The sequence below is a fragment of the Marmota flaviventris genome, chromosome 2 (assembly GCF_047511675.1).
Source record: "Marmota flaviventris isolate mMarFla1 chromosome 2, mMarFla1.hap1, whole genome shotgun sequence".
NCBI classification, from domain to species: domain Eukaryota; kingdom Metazoa; phylum Chordata; class Mammalia; order Rodentia; family Sciuridae; genus Marmota; species Marmota flaviventris.
In genome coordinates, this window is record NC_092499.1 from 190,374,284 (window position 1) to 190,383,875 (window position 9,592).

General features: G+C 43.4%; 1 long non-coding RNA gene across 1 annotated transcript in view; it reads left to right on the forward strand.

The window, feature by feature from the left end:
• LOC139704780 (uncharacterized) overlaps nucleotides 1-1,266 on the forward strand; it is a 60,417-nt gene extending 59,151 nt beyond the window's left edge. Inside the window, exon 4 of the long non-coding RNA XR_011706778.1 lies at nucleotides 1,215-1,266. This is a non-coding gene — a long non-coding RNA (uncharacterized lncRNA). The remainder of the gene's footprint in view (nucleotides 1-1,214) is intronic.
• Nucleotides 1,267-9,592: the final 8,326 nt, after the last annotated feature.

Here is a 9,592-nt window from a genome sequence, read left to right on the forward strand (position 1 = left end):
GCTCTTCCCAGTGCTCCTTCTGTCTGCTCCTGTCAGTTTGCACTTTCCATTGCTAGATGCTTACCCTTGCAGACGTCAACTGTGGGGCTGCTGGCAATGCCCCAAAGGTCCACGGTGAGTTAAGATTCTAGCTCTGCAGAGATGAAGATGGTTTTGCCCACAGTGGTAGGGCTGCCAGGTACTTCTGGGCACTTGCCTCTCAGGACAGTGTGTTCATCACCTTGAATGAACACCAGCACTCAGGCGAGGCATGCCATTGGCAGTGCTGGGGCAAGACCCAGTTTCGGGAGGATCGCTGCAGCCTTGCTCAGTGACAGTTTCTTGAGCCATGGCTCAGTGAGAAGCACTGCTCCGGGACGAGGGTAGATGCCCTGCTTTAGTTCTCCTGCTGTCTGCACCTGGTGAATGACAGTTGTCTCAGAGCCAAGGAAACTGAGATGCTAGCAAATGGAGCTCTGGGTGTCAGGTAGTACTAGGTGGTGGACTTGCTTTCTGAGGCTCACCTGTCATCTGTTTGGGATGGTGGAGGCTCTTCTAGCTCTATAACTAGAAGCTGCTCTCCATGTTCTGAATCTGAGCCCCTGACTGTAGAAGTAGATCTCATTGTCTTGACCCCTATGACCTTGTGCAGGGTCTGCTCCTGGTGACATTGCAGTGAAGGTGTGTGGAGCTGAATTGGCTGCAAGCTCTCCTTTGCCCTGTGGCTGTGTCTTCTCAGCTGGCGTGGGCTCTGCTTCAGTCAGGTGTCTTCCTGTGGCTTTCTGCTCCTGTCGTCCTGACTTGGCCTGCTCACTGTCTGGCATTCTCATTGGCTTTTCTCTTTCCATCATGATCGTGCCCCAGTCTCCCTCCTCTCTTTGCTCCTGCCTGGCCTTGACCCTGAGCACACCACCCACTCTGCTCCCTGTAGCCAAACTCCTCTGCCTGGGTTGTCACTCAGGCGTCCACTTCCTGCATCACAGAGGATGCTCCTGGAAGCTGATTAATAGGAATCTGGCCATGAACTTGACCAGTCTGCTCATTGGAAAATCCAGTGCTTTTTTTTTTTTAAAGTAATTTCAATTTTTAATATATCATGAATTATTCAAGCATCCATGGAAGGATTGTGCAGTTGTGCAGTGAATACTGCTATGCCTACAAACATACCCATTCTGCAGCTTTGATTTAGAGGTCACAGCTATGGTAACAGCACCCTGTATCCCTCCCTTCCATAGGAAGCAGCCATCCTTCACAGCTTGGTGCTCATGGATGATTCACTTGGTGACGGTGAGTAAGCTCGCATCTCGAGTTTTGGTGCTGCACCACCTCACACAGGTGGCACTGGACTGTGCGAGGCGCATCATTGCCTGCGCTTCCCTCTGTGCTCTAGGTCTGCCCACGTGGATCTGAGGCACTCCCAGTCATCCATTTTAAGTGCTTCCTAGCACTGTAGTTAGGTTCCCCCTTCTACTTGCTTATCTGGATAATGATCCTTTTTTGACTTCTTTTTCTTCTTTGCTTGATCCATTGAAGCCATTGGTCACTGTTCATTATTGTGAATTTTTAAAAAATATTTTTTAGTTGTAGATGGACACAATATCTTTATTTATTTTTATGAGGTGCTGAGGACCGAACCCAGTACCTCACATGTGTGAGAGAAGTGCTCTACCATTGAGCCCCAGCCCCAGTCCCATGACTTTTTTTTAATGTATTTTTTTTTGCCTTTGTTTTATTTTTTTATTTTTTATATGGCGCTAAGGACTGAATCCAGTGCCTCACACATGCTAGGCAAGTGCTCACCCACTGAGCCCCAGCCCCAGGTCCACCACTGTGAGTTTTTGAAGAAACTTTTACTGGATGCCTGTTTAGGCATTTCATGCTGCTACACCTCAGCAGTGGGATGGAAGGGTGATGGACACATCCCTGACTCTCCTGGGGCTTTGCCCTGGTACCCTCCCTCCTTTGGATTCTGGTGAGAGTAGCTTTAGTACTCACCCGTGTGCATGTGGGCGTCCTATATCCCAGACCCTCTTCTCAGTCCTTTGTTAAGTCCTTTCATTCCTACAACAGCCCCCTGAAATTGGTTCTACACGCTTGACAGTCCACGGCTTAACAATAGTGTAAGGTTTTTGAACTTTACAACGATGTGAAAGCATACTCAATTTTGTTTTTCACTTTCTGAGTATTCAGTAAATAACATGGAATATTCAATACTTTTATAAAATATACTTTATGTTAGATGAACTTGCCCAACTTGGGCTAATGTAAGTATTCAGAGCACATTTAAAATAGGTGAGGCTAGGCTATTATGTTTAGTAAGTTAGGTATATTAAATACACTTTTGATTTTAAGATATTTTCAACTTAACAATGGATTTATTGGGACAGAAACACATCATGGGTCTGGGAACATCTGTATTCTTTTTCTTGATTTCTTTCTTTCTTTCTTTTTTTTTTTGCAGACCTTGGGATTGAACCAAGGACCTCATTCATGCCAGGCAAGCTGAGCCACATCCTCAGCCCCTGTGATCCACTTTTATAAAAAAAATTATTTTTTAGTTGTTGGTAGACCATTATTTTATTTATTTGTATGTATGTGGTGCTGAGGATAGAACCCAGTGCCTCACACATGCTAGGCAAGTGCCCTACCACTGAGCCCCAGCTTCAGCCCCCTTATGATCCACTTTTACAGATGAAGACAGTGACTCTTAGACAGGCCAAGTCACTTGTGGAGGGTGACTTCATAGGTGTGCTGTCCAGCACAGGCGGGACACAGCATTCCTCTTAACAGCCAGAGCCAGCACCAGTGTCATAGCATCTCCTCTTGGCTCCTGGGTGCCCCCGCCTTGCCCCTCCCCCTCTTCCTAACTTGCCTTGCTCCTGTCTCTGTCACCATCCCTTGGTCCTCTGCCCATCCCTAAGGATTGGTTTTCTTCATGGGATTGTCTTTGGTCTTCTTTTTCTCATGGTACCAGGGCTCCCTCCACGGTCTCATCTGCCACCCCACCCAAGGGAGAATTCACATGCAGGGCGGGGTTCTCTCTGCTTTTGTGTTTCTCTCCGGTTCTCAGCTCCAAACACATGCTAGACCCTTAATCAGAGTGTGACACCGCAGAGTTGTGGACGTTCACTTCTCACCGCCCCCAAGTCCTGTCACCCGTGTGTGGGTAATATTGTGGGCTATCACCTTTCTCCTGCTGGCAGCCAGCCCGGGCCTCATTCCTCCCACCTGGTTGTTGCAATAGCTGTCTTCCTGACCTTTCCACCTTCAGTCTTTCGTTACCTCCAATTCACTCAGCATAGCGCTGTCAGAATGATCTTCTTGAAACACTTGTTTTCCTTCGTCGCTGGTCAGAAGCACTGGTGTCACCTCCCTTCTGTGGCCAGCAGGCTTGCCCTCTTATAACCTGCTGTTGACTGATCATCTGCGACTCTGTCTGCGTACTTCTGTGACCTGATATTATTTTCCTGCCTCCCCATCATGGTGATGGGTTGTGTGTTTTATTACTTTCTCTGTAAATGGCAATTTTGTGTGCTTTCATTTCTCTAAAAATGACTCTCTACCTTTTTCGAATCCCTCCGAGTCCCAGTACTTGTTCACTCAATGCTGATGGCAAAGAACAGACGCTCCTCTGCCCTCATCTTCTGTTGTTTACGGAGTCTTTCTTTTCCACACCAGTGTCTTCTTGAACCCCTTCCCTGTGGTGTTCTTTTGCACCAGATGTCATTCATGTCTCCGGTGTATTCTAGGATTCACCAAGCAGCAGGAGGAGGGTGCCATGTTTTCCAGCTCCATGTTTGCAGAGGAGAGAATGCACTAAATCATCCATTTATTCAACAATTCCTAATAGAACAAAAAAGTCATGCCCAATACTGCTGGTCTAGAGGTTATGCTGGAGGACAGACTTGGTACCTGCTCTCTGAGTTCACCCTCTGTGGTGGGGGAGACAGGTGGTAGTTATGAGTCATGTGGGTCAAGATCTGTATATATGTGTACAGTGTCAGTATATCCATGCAGAAACATGGGAAGAGCCATGGAGGGAGAGTGCAAGGCTCGTTTTGGTGTAGACCAGGACCTGGCCCAATTGGAGTTCAGGGAGGAAGGGGCTTTGGACTGAGAGGGTGGAATGGTAGCATCAGCTGAGCCGAGGGGCCCTGGGGAGGAGGAGGGAAAGTGCAGGAGACTGAGCATTGAGTGCTCAGCCGGGGCAAAGATGGAGGGCCTGCTTGGGAGTCTAGTCTTCTGCTACTATTTCACCTTTGCCTTTTCCCCCTCTTCTAGGTTAGCAGATCCAGTCAGGAAGTGTTCTTGATTCTTCTGGAACAAGATCTACTTTTCCGTCATGATATTGGAAACAAAGCGTGTCCAGTTCTGCTGGAGCCGTCTGCCCCAGACAGTGTTGATGAGGAGAGCAGAAGCTGTGAGCTGAACCTGACAAGTAGTGACTGCAAGAACCCGTTGGGCCTGTCCTGTATGCTGGCGTGTGCAGGAGTCGAAGGGACATATGTGTTCTATATGGTGTTCTAGCCAGCACCATTCCTGTAGCCAAGGTGGCCAGTGACTCAGCCTCAGTCACAGGAAGCTCATGGGTCAACCCTGAGCCTGCTGCAGAGGCAGTGGTCCTTTGAGCACTCCTCATTTAAGAAGGCAGGGCTCTGGAAATGGAAATGATGTGGTGGCCGAGGCATGGGCCTAGCACCTCTGCTGGGTGAAATGCTCAAGTGCACAGGCAGAGCCTTTGACCTGCCTGGATCCTGGGGCTTGTTTCTGCAAGGCAGGAACATCATGTGGTATGTGAGATGATTTTCAGTGGTACTTGAGATAGTTAAGGAAAAATTTGTGTCTAATTTATGATGTAGGGCAAGAACTCAAGTAGACAGGTAAGCACAGGTAAGCACAGAAGCCACTATGAAGGATGCAGATGTGAACAGATGTTCATAGCAGTGTGGGAAATGCTGTTGAGTGTTTGTGTTCATTTCAGTTAAAGACATATGATGAAAGTAATAATTTCTCTACTAGTATCTTCTCTCTTTAATAGTTAATGAAATGGTACCCTTGGGTTTGGAAGAGTTCTGAGCCCATTGCTAAGTGACTCTACGACTTTCTGCTTGCTGGAGCCTTTATTTGCAGACCAGTAGTTGATGAGCCATTGGAGCTTTTACCAACCTGAAATCAGAGGCTGCAGCCTGGCCTGTGGCTCCAGGGGAGGTTGTCATGGACCATCTTGTTTCTGAAGCTGCCATTCCTCCATTGACCAGTGCAAAGGTTGCTGTGTGGCATGACCCTTTCTGTGTGCAGTACAGAAGTGCATAGCTTGGGATTATTTCAGCATTTTAGGAAAAATTTGTACATAAACGATTTTAAAAATCATGAGCCTTAATTATGAGTAAATAAAAGAGGATAGTTTTCTTAAACTATCTTTTATTAAGATAAACTATCTTTTCTTAAACTATTCTTTTATTAAGTAAAGAATGATATTAGAGAAAGGAATTATTTTCTTTTCCAAAATACAAAATCATTGTACACCATAGAGCTAAAATATTATATTGTGTCATTAGAACATTTGGCAATTTTTCTTCGTTTATGTAAAAGTTTTCTTCAACTATGTGTTAAAGGCCTGGATTTTTAAATTAATTTAATTTTTTGCATCTTCCATATGTTTATAAGATGAATCAGCCTGAAGAATAATTGATTGTTAAAATTCAAATTCTCCAGGGTTCTTTTATAAATTTCAAGTTTCTCTACAAGAAATTAAATTTATTGTGCAAAATGAACCTGGATAATAACATTTAGTGGGGTATTTGGCAGTTGAGCAGTGAACTTTGCCAACTAGATCTTCTTCATTTGGAAGTTGATTAGGTGAGTTTCCAAGGTTACAATCCACAACCAAATATCTTATCCCTAAGGACTGATAATACCATGAAAAATAATGCTAAAGGCATTTTTGCATGATATTTATTTTGTTTTGTTTCCAAACGCTCCATTGTTGTCAGCAATATCCTTCTTCTTCTTTTTTCTTCTTTGAAACATTTGGAAAATATAACAGGCCTCTCAGAAGCTCTCTCCACAAATCACTTGCAGAACAAATTAGTTCACATAAATTTTCTTTCTCATTCAAAGTGAGTTGCTGGTATCATGGCTTGAATCTTGAGCTGTGGCTGCAAGAACTGAGATGGCCTTGGACCCCCTACCCACTACTAGGCCAGGCACATGCCTTTGTCCCCACAGTGTTTCTAGAGGGTTTCTGAGCTTCTCTCCAGAGCTCCTATAGGAACAGACTGTGGAGTGTCCTGTATGGCCTTCATGAGTCTTGGTCTAGTTCCTCCCCAGAACCTCAGAGAGAACATGCCCCTTGGGCCCCCAGGAGCTGTGGGGTGCAGACAGAGCTCATCTCTTGTCAGCTGGGAAATGGCGCTGTGGGTAGAGTGTGGGTTTCATTATTCAAGGAAGTCACGTGTGTGCTTTGCAGGTTCTGATTCAGCTGGTCTGTGAGTGACCTTCAGCACTGTGGCACCAGCATGTTTCTGTTTAGAAGTGGTTTGGGGAGCTGATGGTTTGCAGGGTGATCGAGAAGAAAAGAATTAAGTTGGGCTGGGCCAGTGCCCTCTGTGTCTAGGGCTGTCTTTGCAACCACGTGAACACTGCCACAGTGCAGGTGAAAATACATACCTACTGAGAACAGTGCTGTTCGGAGGAATGTCTTCTCACTCCTAAGGAAACTGCTGGGATGAGGATAGATTTCTGGGTTCCTATCTGCTTCTTGCTCATGTAGTCTTTCTCAACCCCCCAAGCAGCATTAGTGACTTTAGAGTTTGTACATATCTGTCTTCTGTCACTCGGCAGTTGAGTTGTGAGCTCTGTTTGTTTCTCCCTTGAGACAAGGAACTCCTCAAACATGGGCCCGGCATCTCTGCACCATCAACACGCAGCACAGTGCAAGGCCCAGTGTCGGTCCTGGATAAATGTTAGTTGTTGGATGAATGGATTGGTTCAAGGCGGCAAGAGCTGTATCTTGTAATTATATCTAGACAGGATAAACAGGCCACCGGAGACCAATTATAATTCCTCTTGCTTGCAGGGAGGCCATTAGCATTCTGAAATTATAACTAATTGTCAGAAGCCTGTTCTCTCTCGCAATGCATTTCACATTAAGGCTTCCTCATTTTTTGTCGTCATTCCTGTTTTTAAGCTCATTTTTATCTGTGCATTTATTTAAAGAGTATGCTGTGGTTATACGCCATAAAGAATAGTTGGTTCCAACAAACTAAACGCAGATCATCATTTTATATACGTGGTTCCCAGGGCCACTGGAAAAATCATTTCTTGTCACTCAGTGTGCTGACTTTTAATGATTCTTGCTTTGTTTTATACTGTGTGATAATAAGGTCATGTGGGTGTGGCAGAGGGGAGTGGAAGGAGGTACTGGGAACTCTTTAGTTGCCTGTTACCCTGGAAACAGAAGCCTAATGTCTCTGTTTATTGTGGCTGTAACTGTACAACTTTGCTGAGTGAGATCAGAAATATGTGCCTCCTAAGTTAGAAGACACAAGCCTTTTCCTTTTTTGTGCTATGGAGCTGGTTTCTGCTTCTACCTGCTCTGATTACTCTTTTTTTTTCTCTTGCCTGCTTGTCTGCAAATTCCAAATAGAGTGATGGGTGGATTACCTACTCAGGACCTTTTCCTACTATAAAGCAGCAGTGCTGAGTATACATTGAGAGTGGCAGACTTCAGAGACAGAAGGTCCTCCCTTCCTTCCTCCCTTCCCTTTCCCTCTTCACTCCCTGTTATTTTAATTTTTGGGGGGTTACAGGGATTGAACTCAGGGACACTTGACCACTCAGCCACATCCCCAGCCCTATTTTGTATTTTATTTAGAGAACAAGGTCTCACTGAGTGCTTAGTGCCTCGCTAAACTTCTGAGGCTGGCTTTGAACTCGCGATCCTCCTGCCTCCGCCTCCCAAAGCCACTGGGATTACAGGCGTGCGCCACTGTGCCCAGCCACTCCCTTTTATTTTGGGGGCAAGATTGGGAGAGTGTTTTTTAAAAAACTTTTTTAGGGCAACTTTTCATTTGTTTTATTTTAACATTTTTCAGAAAAGTTGCAAGAATAATAACCCAAACTCCTGTACCTTTTATCCAACTTCCTTAGTAGTTCATGTTCTACTCCATTTGTTATCATTTTCTCTCTTTAAGCACATATACATGGGCGTGCACATGCACACACATTTTTTTTTCCTGAGTATTCGAGAGTAAGTTAGAGACATTGTGCCCCTTTACATCTAAATACTTCAGTGTATATGTCCTAAAAGGAAATTATTTTTGTACAACTACAGCACAGTGATCAAATTTGGGGAATTTTAGCATTGATATTGTGCTAATCAATGTCTGTCATTTGCAGTTCACATCCCGGTGCCATTTGTGGAGGATCTCTCATCGTGTCAAGTTGTCTCCACTGATCTGGTCTGGTTTCTACCAATTTGGAACAGTTACTGAGTCTTTGAATTTTGTGACATTGATATGTACAGGCTGGTTCTTTTGTAGAACGTCTCCCGATTTGACTGATGTGTCTTAATGAATGGATTCAGTCTGTCCATCTGGCTGAGTGTCATAGAAATGATATGTTCTCAGTGTGTCATGGCAGGAGGCACAAGACCTGCTAATACTTGGGATGTTAATTTTGTTGACTTCATAGATAGAGACAGTATTTGCCCAATTTTACAGGAGAGTTTCCTCAAGGCTGTGTGAGTATACTCTTCCTCATTAAATTTTCACTCATGAATGTTAATACCTGTGGATAATTCTAGTTGTTCCCTTTCCATTATTTGCTAATAGATTGTTGAAGAATTAACTTCTATATTTAACAGAGCCGTTGTAGGTAATTTTCTTGTTATGTCTTTGTCAGGTTTTGGAATCAGAGTTTTCTGGCCTCAAAAATGAGTTGGGAAGTAGTCCCTCCTCTTCAGTTTTCTGATTAAAAAGTTGTTTAAGATTGGAGTTATTGTCCCTCCTAAATATTTGTTCAAATTCATCTGCCTGGTTCTAGAATTTTTTTTTTTTAATGAAATGGTTTTTGATAACAGATTCAAATCAGATATAGGGCTTCATTTTTGTTATTTCAGTCATGTCAATGGGTAAGTTGGATATTTTAGAGAATTTATTAATTTCATCTAAGTTTTCATAATATTTCCTTATATTTTCTAATGAGTGTAAGATCAATAGTGTTACCTTCTTGCATTTATGGTATTGGTACTTTGTATTGTCTCTTTTTGTTCTTAATCAGTCTTGCTATGGGCTTGTCAATTTTATTAATGTTGGGCCTTATTGGTTTTCACTGTTACTTTTTTTCTTTGTGAAAAATATCTGCTATTTATTTTTTCCTTCTTCTACTTTACTTAGTTTGCGTGTATTTTTTAGCTTCATGAAGAGGAAGCATTTTTACTCCTAACTTCTTTCCCATTATAAATATAAAAACATTAAACATGTTTGTAATGTATTGTTCTTTTTATCATTAAGGAATGTTTCTTACAGTAATCTATATATTGCTTTCTATTTGTGATATTAATATAACTACTACACTGTTCTTATACTTACTGTTTATTATAACATTTATT